This window comes from Cetorhinus maximus, chromosome 13, assembly GCF_964194155.1.
Source record: "Cetorhinus maximus chromosome 13, sCetMax3.hap1.1, whole genome shotgun sequence".
NCBI lineage: Eukaryota > Metazoa > Chordata > Chondrichthyes > Lamniformes > Cetorhinidae > Cetorhinus > Cetorhinus maximus.
The window spans coordinates 26,999,669-27,021,333 of NC_135891.1; the positions used below are offsets into that span (position 1 = coordinate 26,999,669).

The following is a 21,665-nucleotide window of genomic DNA, read 5'->3' on the forward strand; positions in this document are numbered from 1 at the left end:
GTTCTGTGAGAAATATAAATCATTTAAAACCACTAAAAAAAATCAGACATCTTCTATAATAACAATAGTAGAGCCTGCTTATAGTATGGACTTTGCAAGTCCATCTGTGGTAATAAATCTGAGTAAGGAGCAACTGTTTGTAAACCCTTTTGTAAACAGCATCGCTGAAGGTTCACTTTGCTCCATTCACTTCCCCATTCTTTTTTCTGCTTAAGGTGTTGACTCAGCTGGAGTCCAGTGTCACAGATATTTGCAACCCTTCTGTACCTAATGGCCATTCTTTCTGGGTGAACCTGGACAATGAGTGTCACCAGATTGTTTGACTGTAAGGATTAACTAACCAGGCCCAATTTTGATCTTATCTGGCCTTTTTACAATGAGTGCTTTCCATTGGGGGTGACTGGATTGCTGTCAAAACAGGAACCTTGGCCGGCCTCTCGCTTCCAGGTGCAGAGGTCAGTTATAGCCCAGCAGTTGACCTGGCTGAGGTGAACTAACTCAGTTAGGTCTGTCCGCAAGCATGACCCAGACCTCCCTGTCGCTTGCCATTTCAACACTCCACCCTGCTCTCATGCCCACATGTCTGTCCTTGGCCTGCTGCATTGTTCCAGTGAAGCTCAACGCAAACTGGAGGAACAGCACCTCATATTCGGACTAGGCACTTTACAGCCTTCCGGACTGAATATTGAGTTCAACAATTTTAGATCATGAACTCTCTCCTCCATCCCCACCCCCTTTCAGATCCCCCCTGTTTTTTTCCAATAATTTATATAGATTTTTCTTTTCCCACCTATTTCCATTATTTTTAAATGTATTTCCATCCATTGTTTTATCTCTACCTTTTAGCCCATTTCGATTCCTTCACCCCATCCCACCCCCACTAGGGCTATCTGTACCTTGCTTGTCCTGCTTTCTACCCTTAATTAGCACATTCCTTAAATAATATCACCACCTTCAACACCTCTTTGTCCTTTTGTCTGTGACATCTTTTGGCAATCTCCACCTATCACTGGCCCTCTATCCAGCTCTACTTGTCCCACCCCCCCCCAGTTAAACCAGCTTATATTTCACCTCTTTTCCATTTTTACTTAGTTCTGTTGAAGAGTCATACGGACTCGAAACGTTAACTGTGCTCCTCTCCGCAGATGCTGTCAGACCTGCTGAGTTTTTCCGGGTATTTTTGTTTTTGTTTTGGATTTCCAGCATCCGCAGTTTTTTGCTTTTATTTTTGAACTAACTCAGCACAGACTGGGAATCAAATGAGACCTTCTGATTGAAAGATTAATGTTCTAAAACTTTGGTGGCAACAGACCAGCTGAATCTTTTTACCAGCAAGCAACACACAAACTATATTAATTATTTATTAATATTCCTACGGAGTGAATTTAGCACTTCTGGTGCTGAGCTTTGTGCACTGGGTGTGTATACTGGGAATTTAGTTTTGATGGAAGAGCAATGTATGTGTCTCTATGCACATATTAATTATTTCCCGATGGAAGAAGCCATGCAAAGGGTGTGGGAAATTGTAAACATTACCTCATTGTGTGATAAAGTTATACATAATACTTGGAGCATTGAAGTGCCTGGGAGCATTTTTCTATGTTAAAGGCATTATAAGAAGTCAGGTGAATGGCACTAGGTGAATCGCTCATTCGGAGAGCAGGTGCAGACATGATGGGCTGAATGGAGGCCTCTTGCGCTGTAACAATTCTATGATTCTGAATTCTGTGGTATTCATGCATGTTGTTTCAGGAGCTCAGGTGTCAGGAATCCTAATTTGGATAAATTTGGGTAAGAAGTAATAGCAGACTATTCCACAGAATTGTTGCATTTTAAAAAGGAAGCAGAGCCATGAAAGATTGTAGGAGAGGAAGTTGATATCTGTTCCTTTGCTTCATTTATATTGAGAATCTGTGGTTTCTCTACAGTAATTAGCCATTGTCCACTAAGGACGATAGGCGTCTCTTTCCATTAGAGAGAGAGACATTTGGTTATATAGTTTGAGGGGCATCACTCCAAAGCAAGCATGGGGCAAGGTAAGAAGGCAGGCCTCCATGAACTACCACAGCCAGTTTGGGGATTGAACCTGTCCTGTTGCCATTATTCTTGACCACACTATGGCCTTCAAGCCAATTGAGCTGGCCAAATCAAACTCCAATTTAAATTGTGCTGATCCAAACTGATCTGAGTTTCCCATATGATAATACAGTTCTGTTTCCCCATGCTAGGAATTGGAATAAACAAAAGGAAAATCTGATTCTTGTACTAGCCCAAGCCCTAGAGTAGGAGCAGAGGAGATATTTGGGAAAAAACTGTTTACACCAACCTGATCTAAATCCACTTGCTTGGCGTTTACAGAGAAATTAGGATGTGGGAATTACAGGCTAAATTTTCCACCTATTAAACTGTGAATGAGTGGAATCTAGTCTTGTTAATCCAGAGTGGGGGAGGTAGGTGATTTAGGCAGCAATGCTAAGAGCATGCTGTTATCTGGTAAAGCACTTTGACCGGATGTGAAAACAAAGGGGTGTGCAGTTTTTAGATGAAAGAAGCAAACTTTCGGAACAAAAATAAATTTATTTTCAAATTTCATGATACAACAGATACAACATGGAGCTGCAGGACAAACTTAGCCTGGCCCTCAATGTGGTAGACTTTCAACTGCGATTTGGTGTGCGTTGTTGCTACCAGAAACTTCAAAAAATCCTCACTACAATGGCTACTCCCTATGACATTTGTAAGGATGTGGTTTTAAGCCCACTTTTGAAGAATTCAGCCTCAGTCATTCTGAGATTAGTCTCGCTTCTGCATGGCTACTTGAAACTTTTAGTTGGGATCCTTTTGGTTATTTCACTCGAGTATCTCAACCCTCTCCCCATCCCCTGCAAATTATAAATACAATTACCATTCCCTCATGATTTGAAATAAGTGACCCAGATCTGAGGAAAGATGTTGGTAGAAAGCGGTATATCAGCTTGTTTGTATTGATGATACTTTTGGTTGTGTTGTATTTTTGTTGTTCTTTTTGTTGGGAGATGATCAGTTGCTTTCAAGAAAGAAATGATTAAAGCTGTGTGATTGGTTTAACGTTTCAAAAAATTCTACAAGAGAAGCCAGAGTGTGGGGATTCAGAATTACGTTCATCACTGACCAAAGATAAATGGCAATTGTCCAAGGTTGAAATGAAAGTAGTGAACAGTGATGCAATGTTTCTACTGGGCAGTGAGACTGTAATAAAACACAAATTTAAATAATTAAAGGGGAGGTCAGATTTTATTTACTGAAGGTAGCTATGTTGTAATTGTCTGTGGCAAATTGTTATTGAAGCAAAATCCATCAATTCTTTTGCAAGGGAATTAGATGGTTGTTTGGAAGAAGGAGAATATGAAAGCAAGCAGAATGAAAATGGGCAGAAAAACACTGGCACAGACTTGATGTGCTACCAGAATGGTACAACACGGAAACATTATCTGATTCTGTAAATGAGTTGGAGATTTTAGAGACCCTGACAAAGAATGGAGGGTAACTTGGCAGTGCAAGGAGTGCAAAGTAAACAGTCTTTTTTTACTGATCAAACAAACTGTGCTTGATAGTTTTTATATACACTATTGCCATGGTAGAGCAATGATTAGGTAAATGGGCAGCAAAGAAAATCAAGACAATTGGTTAGTAGTTGTTCCAGCTGGATGTTTCTACAAAACTAAGGTGAAGAGGAGGGAGTCCTATAATCAGTAATACTTTAAATACCGAAAAGAGTTAATCATAAAACTGCTTCTGTCCATTATTTTTGTTTAAATGATGAACATTAATGACATCAGTGACTGTCAGGGTAATGGAAGAAAAGAGTGAGTTACTGACTCGAGTAATTTGATGGAACTGATTAATAATAGAAGGAGCTGATGGACAGCGGATCAGAAGTTAGAAATTTCTGTAGGTGATATTAGAGGGCAACTGTGTCCATACGGTGTTTCTCTGTCTATCCTTTAAAAGGTGATCATCTATTTATATTAAGTAGCTTAACATCTCTGAAAATAGTGGACAGAGGAACCTGATCCATATGTGTTCAGTAATAATAATATCAAACAGTAATTTCAAGGTTGTAGTCATCAACCCAGGAGATATGTCAACAGCCAATCAAAGGATGCCTTCAACCAGAAACATTAACTTGTCATAAAAGAATATAACAACACTCATAAAGCTAAAAAAAAACTGTGCTGCCTATTTCTTGCTAGTTACTCAGTATCTTGTTCAGCTCCTTCACACTGTTGGACTTGGTAATTCTACTGAGGCAATTGTCTAAAAAAGATGCTTTCATGTTGTATTTGAGGTACAGGCTACCCAACTGCAGGTCTGATACAGCTGACTCCAAGTCAAATGTACAGCAGCACGATTTGCTAGGTCCAGCAGCTGGTCCTCCTGGTACCCAGTCTTAGCAAGCCCTAGTGCTTTTGCATTTGGCTTTCAACTAGCTGCAACTTTCCACTTGGGGAATCTAATAATACCAGAATTGGTCTCCTGTAATATAAATATTTTTAGTGCCACCAATATTCATTTATCATTAGAACCTAATGGTTCACACACTATCCATTCATCTGAATGGATTTGAAATCCTGAATTCTTACATTTTAGTGGAGGCACTATTTATTTATTTTAAATACATCTACAGAAAAATAGCAGGGAATGTTAACGTAAAATTTCTTATTTCATGACACAATTTCAGGCTATAATTTTGTGTTGCCTAAACAAAAACTGGAGACCTAGCGATTTCATTTATATCAACTGGGATGTGATGGTGATGCTCACTGAATTGTATTACTGAAGAATTGAAATGGTGTCGGTTAGGCTAGATTCATGAAAGACAAGACTGACTGTTGAATCCAAGTCCAATGTATCGCCAGTTTGACAAAAGGCTACAGACTAGTTAACATTTGAAGATTTTGACATTTCACTTCTAGATTGTTAACACTGCCTAACTTCTCTGCCAAGTATCAGCGCTGATTATGTAGCTCTATCCTCGACTGCACGTGTCTCGAGTCCAACATGACCTGATTATAGATCTGCATTGTAGTTAAAGCATTCTTTGAGTTTCAAAGGTTTATTCAGAACTTCATTGAAGTTTATCAGGCAATAATATCTGTACATTTCATGAAACTACACCTCTTCATTCCAAAAGAGCTTGGTATAGCTGTTATGTTCCAGACCCTTTTTTAGTCAGTGCATTTGAAACTTTAGTATGTATAGTACAATGATCTGACAAACAAAACACATAAAGGCTAGAGTGATCAAATTGAATGAATTAAACTCCTCAACTAAAAAGCAATGAGATTTGCTGTAATAGACAAACACTCCTATATCCCCCCTCGAGGAGCAAAACAGCTGCCAAACATTTGCAAACAGTACTCTTTTGCTGAAAGACAAAGCTCGAGTGACAACTATGAACCGCTATGAGGTATGGTGTTGGTAAGGTTTGCTGTCTGATTGAAGGCTCTTTTCTGCTGAGCTTGGTGTGAACACAGACTTAATTGAATGATAAATGCACTGAGAGAGAAGATGAATAATAGTGAACAATACTGACCCTGTGTGTGGTAGTGGCATCTTGGTCTGTGTCCAATGGTTGCTGCCCTTCTCCAAGAGACTTCTATTATTTTCTCTCTGCCAGACAGTCAGATGACCTTAACTCACCAATAAGCTGCAAGATAGTGATACAAGTTAGCAGTCCCATGTGTTTTGAATGGCTTCAGTTTTGTCAACCTAATTTTGCTGTCTCTACATAGCTTTGCAACTGGCAAGAAGTAACACAGCAATTTTCCAGTTTGAGTGGCTTTATGCCATTTTATTGCTAGCTTATGCTCTTGCCTGAAGAAGGCTTCATTATCCACTATTGATACAGAGTTGACTCTCGTTGGAGGAGTGCCTATTGGCAGTGTGCCCGAAGCTGTACAATCACTGCTGGAGCACATCTGTCGTTGTGTCTCCCTTCTGAGGAGGGTTTCCCAGTTTACTGCTGTAGATTAGCAAACTGAGTTATTGTATCCTGTTTAGAAAAGGAAGTGGATTTGTTCTGGGAGTGATTTTAATTAACACTTTTACTTCAAAATGGTTTCTCTCAACATGCACCAAACTTGGTGAACAATGATGGAAAATGGAAATGAGGCATAAACGTAGAATTTCTAAATGAATATCTCCATAACTGAATGGAGAACAGGGGAGTGCTTCTCCTCCAAGTTCAATATACTTGTTTATAACAATCAGTGGGTACTTGAGAATTTGTACAGGTTAATACATGCAAGCTACTTTGTGACCTTATTAATTGCTCTTGCCCTACATATAACCTTCAATATGCAGAATCAAAGCCTCTATTATACCCTTTACTCCAGTCTGTCTTAAGCACAAGCATTTAAAGAACTTCTCGCACCTTCTTCTCAGTGATATAGCTAGGAATGTAAATTTGGTTGGGCCCCAAGAAACATGGACAGCGGTGGTCAAATAATTCAGGCCAGTGCATCGTTTTGAATGTTGCTCTGTCCCAATCACCCCAATAGACACAATTTTGAAATATTTTAGATACTGATCCACAGATTGATTTATTTAGGGGTTCACCCTAAGTCTGCTCGCATTATCCATTTCTGACGTTCCTACACTAGTCTGGGGAGACTAAACGCAGACTGGGTGACCGCTTTTGCGAAACACCTTCCCTCAGTCTGCAAGCATGACCCTGACCTTCCTGTCGCTTGCCATTTCAATTCGCCATCTTGCTGTCATGCCCAATTCCTGTCCTTGGCCTGCTGCAATGTTCCAGTGAAGCCCAATGCAAACTGGAGGAGCAGCACCTCATCTTCTGATCAGGCACTTTACAGCCTTTTGGACTTAACATTAAGTTCAGCAACTTCAAACTATGAACTCTGTCCTTCATTTTGATCATTTAAAAAAAAATTCCCTTCAAACTCCTGCTCCCCGCCCCCCGCAACAGGGCCACCTGTAACTTGTTCTTATGTTCTGCTTTCAGAGAGCGCTGACCCTTGTTCTGCTATTAACTAATTCTGCTCTCTGACTTTTATGCCACTATTAGCACCTTCTTTAGTCTTTAACACTACTATTAACACTCCCTTTGTCTTGTGACCATGGCACCCTTGTCAAATCTCTCCTGAGCTCCCACCTAGCCCTGACCTTCTATTTTGCCCCACTCCCTCTCTTCAACCGTTTAAACCCATCATAATTCCACCTCTCTTTAGCTCTGAAGAAGTCCTACGGACTCGAAACGTTAACCATGTTTTTCTCTCTCCACAGACCCTGCCCAACCTACTGAGTTTTTCCAGCACTTTGTTTTTATTTCAGCTTTCCAACATCTGCAGTATTTTGCTTTTATCCCTTTCTTACTGTTATTCTGGTGCCTTTTTGGTGGCTGATCTCCTTCACACCATGTGCTTTTAGCCTGCACTTCATCCCATTGTTTGTACCTGACTTCTAAGTTTCTCTGCTGGTGTTGCATGTTGCCTGAATGTGGGCAGGATTTGTGTGGGCCTGGTTAGTAATTGGGTGGACCACAGCTGGGCCTTGCTTCTTTATACCTGACATGTTCCTCACCACTCTCGCCTTACTCTGCACCAATGTCTTTTCTGCCTTCTCTTCTGCCAGGAAGTGGAATCAGTATGGGTGGAGATTAGGAGTAGTAAGGGTCAGAAAATGCTCGTGGGAGTAGTTTATAGGCCCCCTAATTGTTGTTATACAGTTAGACAGAGCATTAAATAACAAAATATTGGAGCTTGTAACAAAAGCAGTGTAATACTTGCAACTAAAAATAAAGGGTAACCTGGGGGCTAAAAAGAGTGAGGAAATTAATATTAGCAGAGAAAAAGTACCAGAAAAACTCAAGGGACTAAAATCCGACAAATTCCCGGAACCTGATGGCCAAGATTCTAGGGTTCTAAATGAGTTAGCAGCAGAGATAGTAGATGCGCTGGTTATGATTTTCCAAAATTACTTAATTTCTAGAATGACACCATCAGATTGGAAGTTGGAAAATGTAATATCGCTATTGAAGAACAGAGGGAGAGAGAAAACAGGAAGCTATAGGCCAGAAAGCATGAATTTTAGCAGTGGATGGGTGAAGTCGGCAATGTTACAGGGATGGAAGGTGGTGGTGGCCATTTTTGTCAAGAGGACAGCAGCCAGGTTCAACCTGAGATGGTGGTCAGATAGAGTTATGGATTTAGTGGTGAGGGTTGGGAGTTGGCAGGGGCCAAAGGCAATGACCTTGGTCTTCCAAGTGTTTAATTGGAGGAGATTGAGCCTCATCTAGGACTAGAAAACAGAGGTGGTGTAGAGACTAGAGCTGTTGTCGACATACTATGCTAAGATCAGCTCTTTTTAAACCTCCTGGCCCACAATATTCAAATGGGGTAACCAGTAAGTAAGGAATATGAACACACATAGAAACTTAGTTACCCAGGTTTTGGGCCTGAATTGATGTTTGGTGCACAGGCTGTAGTTTAGCCACTTGAACATAAAACACAATATTGAGCTCCACTGTAGTCAGCATTTTTATTTTCACCTTTTCAACGTCTTTTTTTTGTCCAAAGCACCTAATAATATGCTACTTTTTATTAGTGTCAGCTTCAATTCTTATTAATAAAATTGCTTCTGAAACACAAGGTTATGGCTTCATAACATCACTCCCAAGACTTGAGTGTATAATCTAGAGTGGTATTTCAGGAACAGGCTGAGGGGTTGCTTCATTGTTTGAAGGACCCACCTTAAGGTGGGAGGTTAAAGTGAAGCCTTCTTTGCTTGTTGAGCTGGATGGAAAAGATCCCGTGCACTATCTGAAGAGGAGCAAAGTGTTTTCTAGTTGTGTCTCAATGATCTTCAAAAAAGACCACAAAAATAAATTAAGTCATTCAACTTTGCTGTTGGTATATTTACCTGTGTAACAATGCCTGCACTTCCATGGCGTAGGAAGTATTTTCCTGAGGGAAATAGTAAAGCACTGTATAAATAGAGGTTTTAAAAATGCAGACCCCCTTTGAATTGATGCTGCTGTAATGGTGTATAGAAGACTGGAAATAAATTTTGTAATCAAACTTCATATTGTGCAACATACAATGGAACAAATCGTGTTACAGGGACTTGCCTTTTTGTTACCACCAGTAGTTGTTAGTATTACTAAATAGTGCCAAATGAGGTAATGAAGTCTTGCTTCCCTCAAGCTTGTGTCCCTACAGGCAGCAGTTCCTTTGTACTCTGCCACAAAACAGATTGGAAATTAAATTAAGTTTGTGTAATATTCCAATGGTGTTGTAAAACTTGGCAACAGTAATGAATATAAAATAAGCATGTGCAGAAATGTACTAGTGACTGTACTAACGACATTTCAGTTTAATGTTTCATCAAATGAGTTTCATCAATTAGAAAAATGTATGCAAAAGCCTGGAAATCACTGAGTAATACTATATAAACACTGAATGCACTTGTGACATGTCCCTCTCCGATTTAAACACTGACATTAACCCATTTATTTGTTTAAAATAGATTAACCTCTCCATTAAAATGGAGGAAAGAGGAATTTGATTCAGGCATTGGTGTTATGGTTGAAGATTATACTCGCACATGAAACTTGCTGAGGTTTGTGCGCATAACTAAAATGTTTGCGTGGTAACATTACTTGTGCTTACTTCCAGGCTGCAGCACATCTTGTGATTTATCTCTGTTTATCTGATCGATGTAAGGGATGTTAGTATTGGGGAACATAACTCTTCCCATTTAGGTAGTATCAGCTTCTGACACTCCCTGGTCAAGAATATCAGAGCCTGATACACCCCAACACCTCTTCTGCCCCAGCAATGTCAGCTAAATCCACCAGTGGAACACTGCCACTTCACCACATTTCTCCATTGCAGGGGCTAATCATTCTTGGATTCATCTACGTGTATTACCAATTACTGCTGGATTGAGAGTTTTATGATGTGGGTTCTTGCCCTGAAGTAAGTGGATTGAGACTGCTCAAACTCATTTCACAATTCCAGCCAGCAGACATAGGAGACTTTCCACTTGTCTAAGGATTGGATTTGAACCAAAGGTGAAAGACTGATATCTAATCTGTTGTTAGCCTTACCTGTAGGAAAACTGGGTTGGTAGCGGTTGATGTGTTTTTGATCATTGAATTGTAGAGGTTTGCCTTTACAAAGTTTAAAACTGAGATCCAACTAGGCAAAAGTCTTGAAACTGTATTTATAGAACTTCCCCAAAGCTCTGAGTTTATCCACTGAGTAGCTGAGCCATACAATCCCACAAGATTCCAGGTCCGGTCTCTAGTCCAGGCTGAGTTAGATGCGATTGGTTTGAGAATTAGAGAGAAAATTAGCCTGCATTCTTGCAGCTGTTACTAGGTAACAAGCAACAGCTAGAAGCGAATAGCTGTTGACAACATCAGGCTCTCCTATAATTGCCCATCACAGAGGACAGGCTGCTAGTTCTCATGATCATGGCTCACTTGCATAACAGTAGGATGATGAAGAATTGCAAATCCTGGTGAAGCAATAATCCTGCAAATGATCAGTGCTTTTTGGCTGGAAGAATGGAGGAGCTGAATATTATTTAAGTGGTGAAAGACTGCAGAAAGCTGCAGCACAAAGGGATTTGGGGATCCTCATAGCTGAATCACAAAAAGCTAGCCTACAAGTTCAGCAGGTAATAGGGAAGGCAAATGGAATGTTGGCCTTTATTTTGAAGGGAATGGAGTATAAAAACAGGGAAGTCTTGCTAAAACTATAAAAAGCATTAGTTAGACTACACCTAGAATACTGTGAACAATTTTGGTCTCCTTATCTAAGGAAAGATATACTGGCATTGGAGACAGGTTGGAGATAGGCTGAACGGGTATGGAGGGATTTGCTTACGAGGTGAGGTTGAGTAGGTTGGAGTTTAGAAGAATGAGAGGCAACTTTATTGAAACATACAAGATTCTTCTGGGGGCTTGACAGGGTAGATGCTGAGAGGTTGTTTCCCCTTGTGGGAGAGTCTAGGACCAGAGGGTATAATCTCAGAGCAAGGGGTCACCCATTTAAGACAGATGAGAAGGAATTTCTTGTTTCAGAGGCTAGTGAATCCGTGGAATTCTTTACCACAGAAGGCTGTAGAGGCTGAGATAGAAAGGTTTTTAATCAGTATGGGAATCAAGGGTTATGGGGAAAAGGCAGGCAAGTGGAGTTGAGGATTATCAGATCAGCCATGATCTCATTGAATGGCGGAACAGACTTGATGGGCCGAATGGCCTACTTCTGCTGCTACGTCTTATGGTCTTTTGGGAGTTGAGGGGAGAAAATTGACACACATTTCATTCAACCTTATTAAAAGAAATTCTAATTTAAAATCAAACGTGACACATGTTAAACATCCGAACCATTCTATTTAATACCATTTTCCATTTGAAAACATCAGCATCCAGGGATTCCAAAGATTAGAGTTTAGATCTCTGTTCAATAGATGGTTTATCTTGTGTGATGTCCCATTTCCAGTCTCATGTACTTCAGTTGGCCTATGCTGTGTTTTTTCCTAAGCAGCTATAAAACAAATTTATTTATTTAGGTTTAGTGATTAATGAAAAAATTGTACCTTGAAACATAAAATATTATGTGGTAAGTGTCTACACTGATGCCAGAAATAACACACTGTCTCCCGAATGCTATTAATCTCTTTTTAGATTTCAGTTGTTTGTGGAATTGGCAAAAAAAGTACCAATACTGTGTTTAGAAAAAAAACACGGACAGATGCTGTTCAATAAATAGCTCAGCACAACTGAAAATGTTCACTTTTTGTCAGTGAACCAATAAAATCTTACAGCACCCAACAAGACAGCAAAGTAAACCAATCAAAATTTGCAATTTATATTTAACGTAGCACCAGTCTGCCTCACAGCTGCTTCTTGCTTTACATTACAGATTATGGTTTTCATTGCTTTCGATGCAGAATCTTGATTTAGGCTATTGTTAGACTGCTATGTCATCACTTTCAGTTCTCGAAGTGAAAGCCTATAGGACCAAATGCCAGCAATCCCTAACCTTGTCTGCTCTTAATAGATATTTATAAACTCAAAAGTACTGGAGCCAATGCCGCAAAATTAATAGTTATTGATTATAACAATGTGACAAATAATCTATTTTGGGTACTTCATATCTTAATTAATTGAACTTTTATTTTTATCCTGTTCTTACAATTCAGTAAATAACCATATAGAAAGGTTTATAGACTCTTTAAATACAATGAGCTGTCACACTATCACTATCTCTTGTTTTATTGGTTGTTTTTTCATTACCATTGAGTTTCATTTTGAAGTGTTTTTGGTTGAGAGTTGCTGAGACGACAGTTTAATTCATTCTCTGGATGTGGTTTTCGCTATCAAGGCCAGCATTTATTGCTCATTGCTAGTTGTCCTTGAGAATGTGGTGGTTAACATTAAGGAACAATGCTGGTTCTGATTGTAGCTTGGTGCAGTAATATGAAGGACCTGAATTAAAGTGCATAATTGAAGTAACTAGACCACTTTCGCTGTGCCTTGGTGACTTAAAAACGGTCTTGCGTTAGCTGCACACACGAATATGCTCTGTAACTCCTTCAAGCCAGTTTTAACCAAAGAGGCCACAAGGAATTTGTAAAACCAAGAAAAATAAAGGGATTCAAGTTGTGCTCTTGCTCATTTTGGTCTTTGAAAGCGATCCCTGGTGTAGCGGCCAGGTGTTGCATGAATTGTACCTATAAATCTCTGTACGCCTAAACTTAAATTAGCTGCTTGAGAGAACCTATGTGCAAATGAATGCCATTCAAATGGACTAAGTGATTGTCTATAAATGTGCCAAAAGTAATTCTGGGAGGCTGAGACCAACATAGCTTTTTAGAAATAGTGTATGAATAAATAAAAGAAGAATAAGCTGGCATTTGTATCCCCTTTCTTGTCCTCAGGATATTCCAAAGTGTTTCACAGTCAGTGAATTACTTTTGAGGTACAGCTAGCATTGTTTGAGAAGAAACATGCCCAGCTCATTTGTACCCAGCAAGATCCTACAAGCAGCAAGTGAGATGAGTGACCAGTTAATTTATTTTGGTGTTGATTGAAAGATCAATATTAATCAGGATGCTGGGACAGTTCCCCACATTACAGTGCCCTTTCAGAAGGCTACAAGTGTCAGTATAGATTATCTGTTCAGGTCCTGGCAATGGGGCTTGAACCCAAACTAATCTAAGTCAACCAAGTTGACAACTTCCAAGAATTTGAAAATAGTTGAGTTGCACACCCTAATTTTGTTAAAATAAGCACAATTATCTGAAATCCAATTGTGGATAGTCTCAAACTTGAAATCAATGACTTTCTCATAATTTGCATTTTGTTATTGACTTATTGGTGCCCAATGTTCTGGGTAAATCCTGGTTACTTGATTCAGTTGGTGACCTCGGAGTCAGAAGGTTGTTAGTTCAACATTCATTACAGATTTGAAGACGTAACCCAGGCTGAGATTTTAGTAATGTGATGAATGAGTGTTCCATTTTGGAGGTGCCATATTTTGAATGAGACATTAAGTCCCAGGTCTTTTCTATTCAGTTGGATGCACAAGATCCCATGCCATTTATCTACCATAGGTCGAGGAGTTCATCTGATGTTGCAACCCATTGTCCTCCTTCAAGCTCAAGTGAGGCCACAGAATAGCTAAATGGGTTGTCATCAAGTTATTGTTAAATCATATCTTATACAGTTTTAATGATTACTAATTTGCTATGGTCTAACTGTGAAAAAAGCCATTGTGTTAAGTATTTCATTAATCATCAACTCAAACAATTTGTCAATATTTAAGGCCATACAAAATACAAGCAGAGGAAAAAGTGACCCCCTCTAACTGGGAGTGAGTTGAGGGAAATGGGCTGCAGGTGCATTCAGAGGGTGTTGCAGTTGGCAGCTGTTGGTGCATATGTTACAATGCAGCTTATTTAGAAAATGACACTTGCCTTATAAATGTTTTCTTCCTTGCAGGAATTAAAGCAGCATAAGTATGTATTATACGCAGCTTTGAAGCAAATGCCACAAGGATAACATTAGCCTAGATTTAAGCTTGTGCCGGAGCAGTCATTTATCTTGTGTGAGATTCTGAGAGTAAATAACACTTGAAGCAGTCAGAGCTGCTGCAACTTCAAAAAAATTGTCCTTAATTCAAATGGCTGACTTTGTAGCTGCTAAATTAGAGCCTGGGAATCCAAAGTATTCCCAAAACCATCAGACTTTGATGTGTCTGTCACCAAGCTTCTGCATTTATTTTCAGTTATTCATTGACATAGTATTTTCTGTAGCTGTATACTTACGTTAAAAAATTGTGATTTGATTGCAGTGATTTCCATTGCAGTATAAACACTGTCTTTTGGAAGTTAGTAATCAGTATTATTGGGTATGTTCAGTTTTGTAGGGGATAACGCACTTTAATATTTTGGAACTTGAAGTGAACCTTAAACAGACATTATACAGCAGTTTTCCATTTAATAATTTGAACTTGCAGTACTACTTTAAAGTATCCAATAATCACTAAGTAGCTTAATTAATGAACCATAAAGTTAATTACTGAAGCTGATAAAATGACTTGCAAGTCATAAATCAGATTGGCAATGTGATGGGTTTGATGCACTAATTGCTTCAACTATTAAATTTGTTTTTTTATTGGAAGTTTGATTTCAAATGAATGAAATTTAATTGTTAACCATTGACACATTTCAGTAGGTTTTCCTTCAGCAATCACAGGGCTGCTACTTTCAACATCTTTCAGCAGGCATTCCCAAATGGCTGAAAGATAAAGCCTCCATCCCTGAGCCTAAAAGACCAAGAATAGTTTGGGCTTGATACCCATTGAGTGCAGAGTTACACAGAGCAACAGTAGGGGGCTGTAGTACTCTTGAATTAGGAAAGAGAAAGCATTACCATTTCATATTGCTTTGCAGGGACTTCCGACTGCAAGTTGTGCAGTGTAAATCCAAGCATGTATATTCCATTCTCTCCAATCATAGTTTGTATGATAATTTCGCTAAAAGTAATCTCCAGGTTTTTTGTTTGGAAATGGGGGAAGGCATTCAAGCTGCCAATCTCAGAAAGAATATCTTTTTAAAAAAAAATAAAATTCAGCATATCATTTTTGTTTAGCACAATTTAATAATATCAGGGACTATTAAATGAGATATTAGCTAATGCAGCAGGTTAGTTTGCAATAAAGACATTGAAAGCATGCATTTCAAACGGCCTAGTCTGACAGTAGATGAAAGGACTTCTTCATACATTAATACCAGTGAGAAAATGCTACTTTGAAAGCTTTTTATGAGATACAAAGGGTGCAGTGGAGGGGTTAAGTTAAGATTCAGGAAGTCGAGTGGCTGCGATTTAATGGAGGAAAGCCTGCAGTACAGCTGCAAATAGCTTTTTATTTAACTGTAGATTTTATTTTACAATACAAATGTACATGGGAGCCTTGCAAGATGACATATTTGAAGGTGCCTAAAGTTAGGCTAAAAAGCACTGGCTCTCTGCATTCAACAGGCAGTGTCTGAGCTTGCAATTGTCAGAAGCCAGTCAATATTTTGATTTTACACTTGCTCAAGTTGAATGAGAGGAGGATGTAATTTTTTCTGGCAAATAGAGGACAATGGCTATAGTAAAGGGGTAAAATCAGGAAGTTGAGTGGCTACGATTAATGTAGGGGTGCTAAATGATAGTTTGGTGTCTTGTGAGCTTTAACTGTTTTGTTTGACCTATCCTGTCCTATTTAGTGCACCCTCGTTGGGGAAGAGGTCTAACTATGTGCACCCAGAAGTGGCTACTTCCTGGGGAAGTTGTTTGATTGGCAACTGCTTGTGAATCCTCAGCTCCAGCCCTTGGAGAAGAGGACAAGATATCAAGGTCAGAGAATATAACAGATAATATTGATATTGAATATTTTACAGTACTTTGGCTTTTTAAAAAAAAATAACCTCAATCAATCTTCATTTCATTTTAATTTGAACATTAATTGCGCATTGGTACCAGATTTCTTTTTTGACCTTAATCATGCTGTTTTCTGACCTGCCTTTTTTCCTTCAGAATTTTCTTTCCTGCTGTTGTACATTCACGCATTTTCCCCTGATTATTTTCTGAACGTTTCTTCCCAGAAGAATAACTGAAGTAAAAGCAGGCAATGCTGGAAAAAACTCAGCAGGTCTGGCAGCATCTGTAGAGAGAGAAACAGTTAGCAAACATTTCGAGTCTGTATGACTTCTTCAGAGCTCTGAGGAAGAGTCCTATAGATTTGAAACCTTAACTCTGTTTCTCCACAGATGCTGCCAGACCTGCTGAGTTTCTTCAGCATTTTCTGTTTTTATTCCAGATTTCCAGCATCCGCAATATTTTGCTTCTAAAATAACTGAAGTGCCGCCACATGGAGCAGAATACTGTGCTGGTTTGTGAACATTAAGTACATCCTACATATCCAAGTTATTACGGAGTTAAATGTTGGAATGCACTCACAACGGTTGGTTCTGAGGTAAAATCTTGCTCTGAATCATATAGGTCAGGAATGCCCCAGATTCAAACAAGGCTCACAGAATTGTGGTTATTTGGCTGAGATGATGGAGGACACACATGGCGAACTGTATTATGATGTTCAAATTACCAACTTCAGTGTAGGAAGGGATTAGGACGGATCGAGAGATTTTTAAAAATAGTTTAAGAAATGGCTTGATTCTGTCCAGCAGTTAATCAAGGGTATATGATTCATGACTTCTGCTGGTTTAGCTTGAGCATTTGATTGGTTATTCAGTTCACCACGAGTGGATAAAAGCAAACGAGCCAGCTGACTTGTGATTTCATGAAGTGAAAAGCACGTTAGACGTTTTCTTGTGCAAAATGACATTCTGAAATCTGAAATGTGCCATTCATGGGTCTTACAACACCAAAGTTGTCCAGGCAGAAACTTAAGAAACTACAGGAATCTGAACGGTGCTTCTAGAGAGCTTGTTTAGCTTTGAGATGACTGAAAACAGGTAATGAAAGTTTTTACTACTTAATGTTACCAAATAAATTTCTGGAGATAACAATCTAGTTACTGGACAGGAGGGTAAAGCTCTTGCAAAGCCAGACACCGTTGCTGATCATTCTATGGTCATAATGTAAGCTATTGTGGTAGTAGAAGAGAAGATGCCTCATGCCATGTTGTGGACAAACTACTTTGCATAGTTAGCTGCTCGGGTTGTCCAATGTAGAATTAGAAGCCAAATGTTTTAAATTACATAGTTGGAAAATCTCTGCCTCTCGCTCCCCCTACCTTCTGTCTAATATTAATATGGTTGGGTCATAACCTTCCTTTTAAAAATCAGTTGAAAACGACTGTGTCAAGCTCTGCCATTGTCAGAATCTATTTTAAGAGTATTCACATGTGCCTACAATACCAGTTATGCATGTAGGTGGCATTGTGGTGGGGCTTTGCCATACTAAATGGTCATGTATTGTTAGATCAGGAACAAAATGTTGCTTTTGTTGTGTTGCGAAGTGCTGCAATTTGCAGTACCATACCCAAGCCACCAGGTGGCTGGACAGTTGAATGATCATTTTTCCACTTCTGACTTAGAGTGAGAAGAAAATCTTTGGAATGATTGGTGAAGCACGGTAATGTAAATTGTGAAAGTAAGCATTGAAATGAGATTGTACACATTTTAGATGTAACTGCGGTGGATTTCTGACATTCTCCCAGCTTTCCTTTTCCTGGCTGATTCCATGTGTGAACATTTTTCATGTCCGAGGAGCAGCCCACAAACCTAATCGTGTTGAAACAATTTGTTTCCTGAAGAATCCTTCTTTGGACACCATAAAGTAGGTTTCCAGGTTGGAGTATGTTAACAGGAAGTCTTTATTAACAACATAACTATTTACATATTTACAGTAGAAGGTACAGGTATGGAGCTGACCCCTATTCTAGGTTTTAACCCAACTGTGTCAGTCTCCAGACTGACCCTGGCTCTGGGTGAGGAGTCCTCTTACATCACTGTGTGGGCAGTACTGCACACATTAACCCTTTTTGTACCAGACCCTTCTGGTACACTTCCAAGTTCACCCCCATCACCACTAAAATGTTGGCAGCTTCGTCTGTTGTGCATGACGGTCAAGCACTAACCACCCACCCACTCGCAGCTAAGCCGAAGAGCGTGGTTAACTAAAACTTGTGGTCTGTGGAATGCCATATCTCCCTGTAAGGCACCCCCTCCCACTCCATACTGTGTATCGACAAAAAATTATTTTTGCCCCCCCCAACTGTAGTGGAATTTTCAAGAATCAGAAGGTTTGAGCCTTCTTAAGATCATGAGAAATAGGAGCAGGAGTAGGCCATTCGGCCCATCGAGTCTGCTCTGCCATTTGTTAAGATCATGGTTGACCCGATTGTTGCCTGTCCCCTAAATCCTTAACTCCCTGTCGATCAAAATCTGCCTCTCTTAGCCTGGAATGTATTCAATGGTCTGGCCTCCACTTCTCTGTGTGGAAGAGAATTCCATAGACTAACCACCCTCTGAAAGAAGAAATTCCCCCTCATATATATCTGTCTTAAATGGGAGACCCCTTATTTTGAAACTGTGCTCCCTAGTTCTAGAATCCCCACGAGGGGAAACATCCTTCCAGCATCTACCTTGTCAAGCCCCCTCAGAATCTTCTATGTTTCAAATGTTTCATTGTACATCATTTCTTTCAATTTGATACATCCTTAACTTCCTTAGTTAGCTATGGATGGTTCATCCGTCTCATAGAGCCTTTCTTCCTCAATGGAATATACCTTTGAGAGTTATGAAATATCTCCTTAAATCGAATGAAGCTTTGTGGGTAGAGCTTAGGAATAAAAAAGGGGCAGCCACATTGTTAGGTGTTTATTATAAACCCCCAGATAGCCAGCGGAAAATTGAGGAGCAAATATGTGCACAATTCGCGGAGGTGTGTAAAAACAATAACAACAGGGTAATTATATTAGGTGATTTCAACTTTCCCAACATTGATTGGGATAGACATCGTGTTCAAGGCTTGGATGGAGTGGATTTCTTGAAATGTGTACAGGAGAACTTTTTAGGTCAATTTGTAGAGGGCCCAACAAGGGACGGCGCAGTGCTGGACCTAATTCTGGGGATTGAAGCCGGACAGGTGGCTGAGGTGGTGGTGGGGGAGCATTTTAGTGATAGCAACCACAACATGGTACAGTTTAAGCTTGTTATGGACAAAGAAATGGACAAGTTGCAAAAAAATGTTTTGGATTGGAGGAGAGCGGATTTTAGTAAAATAAGGCAGGATCTAGCCAAGGTAGACTGGGAACAGTTACTTGTGGGGAAATCTACAGAGGAACAGTGGGGGGTGTTCAAAAAGGAAATGGGGAGGGTACAGGCTCAACATGTACCCTCTAGGGTGATAGGAAGGAATAACAAGCCCGGAGAACCATGGATGACCAGAGATATTCAGGATACGATGAGAAGGAAAAGAGAGGCTTTTAGCAGGTACAAGGGGAGCAAATCAGCAGAGGCATTAGTGGAGTACAGAAATTACAGGGTGGAGCTTAAGAAAGCAATTAGGAGAACAAAGAGGGGATATGAGAAAGCTCTGGCTGGTAAAAGTAGGGAAAATCCCAAGATATTCTATAAGTATATCAATGGAAGAGGATAACCATGGAAAGGGCAGGGCCCATTAGGGAGCAAGGGGGCAACCTATGGGTGGAGCCAGAGGACATCGGTAGAGTGTTGAACGAATACTTCACATCCGTCTTCACCCAAGAGAATGAGGATGAGGGCATAGAACTTGGGGAGAGAGACTGCGAGGTTCTTGAGCATAATAATATAGGGAGTGACATGGTATTAGAGGTGTTGGCAGGCTTAAAAGTGGACAAATCTCCAGGTCCAGATGATTTGTGTCCCAGACTGCTGAGGGAGGCAAGGGAGAAGATCGCAGGGGCTCTGACCCAAGTTTTTAATTCCTCTCTGGCCACGGGGGAGGTGCCAGAGGACTGGAGAACAGCTCATGTGGTTCCGCTATTTAAGAAGGGTTGTAGAGATAAGCCAGGGAACTACAGACCAGTGAGTCTCACATCAGTGGTAGGGAAACTATTGGAGAAAATTCTGAAGGAGAGAATCTATCTCCACTTGGAGAGGCAAGGTCTGATCAGGGATAGTCAGCGTGGCTTTGTCAGAGGAAGTCATGCCTAACAAATTTGATTGAATTTTTTGAGGAAGTGGCCAGGTGTGTAGATGAGGATAGTGCAGTTGATGTAGTTTATATGGATTTCAGCAAAGCTTTTGACAAAGTCCCACATGGGAGACTTATAAAGAAGGCAAATGCACATGGGATACAGGGTAATTTGATAAGATGGATTCAAAATTGGCATAGTTGTAGGAGACAGAGGGTGATGACAAAAGGATGCTTTAGTGACTGGAAGCCCATGTCCAGTGGCATACCACAGGGATCTGTGCTGGGTCCCCTATTATTTGTCATTTATATAAATGATATAGATGACTATGTGGGGGGTAGGATTAGTAAGTTTGTGGATGACACAAAGATTGGCAGGGTGGTTAACAGTGAGGTTGAGTGTCTTGGGCTACAGGAAGATATAGACGGGATGGTCAAATGGGCAGATAAGTGACAGATGGAATTTAACCCTGAAAGGTGTGAAGTGATTGACACTTTGGAAGGAGTAATTTGACAAGGAAGTATTCAAAGAATGGCATGGCAATAGGAAGTTCTGAGGAACAAAGATGTGTGTGTCCATAGATCTCTGAAGGCGGAGGGGCGTTAGTGGGGTGGTGAAAAAGGCATATGGGACACTTGCCTTTATCAATCGAGGCATAGATTACAAAAGTAGGGAGGTCATATTGGAGTTATATAGAACCTTGGTGAGGCCACAGCTAGAGTACTGTGTGCAGTCCTGGTCATCACATTATAGGAAGGATGTGATTGCACTGGAGGGGGTGCAGAGGAGATTCACCAGGATGTTGCCTGGGATGAAACATTTAAGATATGAAGAGAGGTTGGATAGACTTGGGTTGTTTTCGTTGGAGCAGAAAAGACTGAGGGGCGACCTGATCGAGGTGTACAAGATTATGAGGGGCATGGACAGGGTGGATAGGGAGCAGGTGTTCCCCTTAGTTGAAGGGCCAGTCATGAGGGGACAAAAGTTCAAGGTGAGAGTCAGGAAGTTTAGGGGGGATGTGAGGAAAAACTTTTTATCCAGAAGGTGGTGACGGTCTGGAATGCGCTGCCTGGGAGGGTGGTGGAGGCGGGTTGCCTCACATCCTTTAAGAAGTACCTGGATGAGCACTTGGCATGTCATAACATTCAAGGCTATGGGCCAAGTGCTGGTAAATGGGATTAGGTAGGTAGGTCAGTTGTTTCTCACATGTCGGTGCAGACTCGATGGGCTGAAGGGCCTCTTCTGCACTGTGTAATTCTGTGATCCTGTGAAATATCTGCCACTGCTTCTCTACCATTATACCTTTTACCCTCTTCTCCCATTCCACTTTAGCCAACTCTGTCTTCAATAAAGGCAATTACAAGGGTATGAAGTTTAAGACAGTAGTTCCAGACCCAAATTTCTCACCCTCAAACTGAATGTGAAATTCTAGCATGCCATGGTCACTTTTACCTCGAGGAT

At 40.3% G+C, this 21,665-nt stretch overlaps 1 protein-coding gene across 8 annotated transcripts in view; it reads left to right on the top strand.

The window, feature by feature from the left end:
* Window positions 1–21,665, top strand: part of plagl2 (pleiomorphic adenoma gene-like 2) — a 147,594-nt gene that overhangs the window by 15,200 nt on the left and 110,729 nt on the right. Inside the window, exon 2 of one of the 8 annotated variants that reach the window (XM_078555154.1) lies at window positions 15,790–15,919. The exons of the other annotated variants lie outside the window; for them this stretch is intronic. The gene's annotated coding sequence lies outside the window, so the exon portion shown is untranslated. The remainder of the gene's footprint in view (window positions 1–15,789; window positions 15,920–21,665) is intronic. 8 annotated transcript variants of the gene reach the window in all.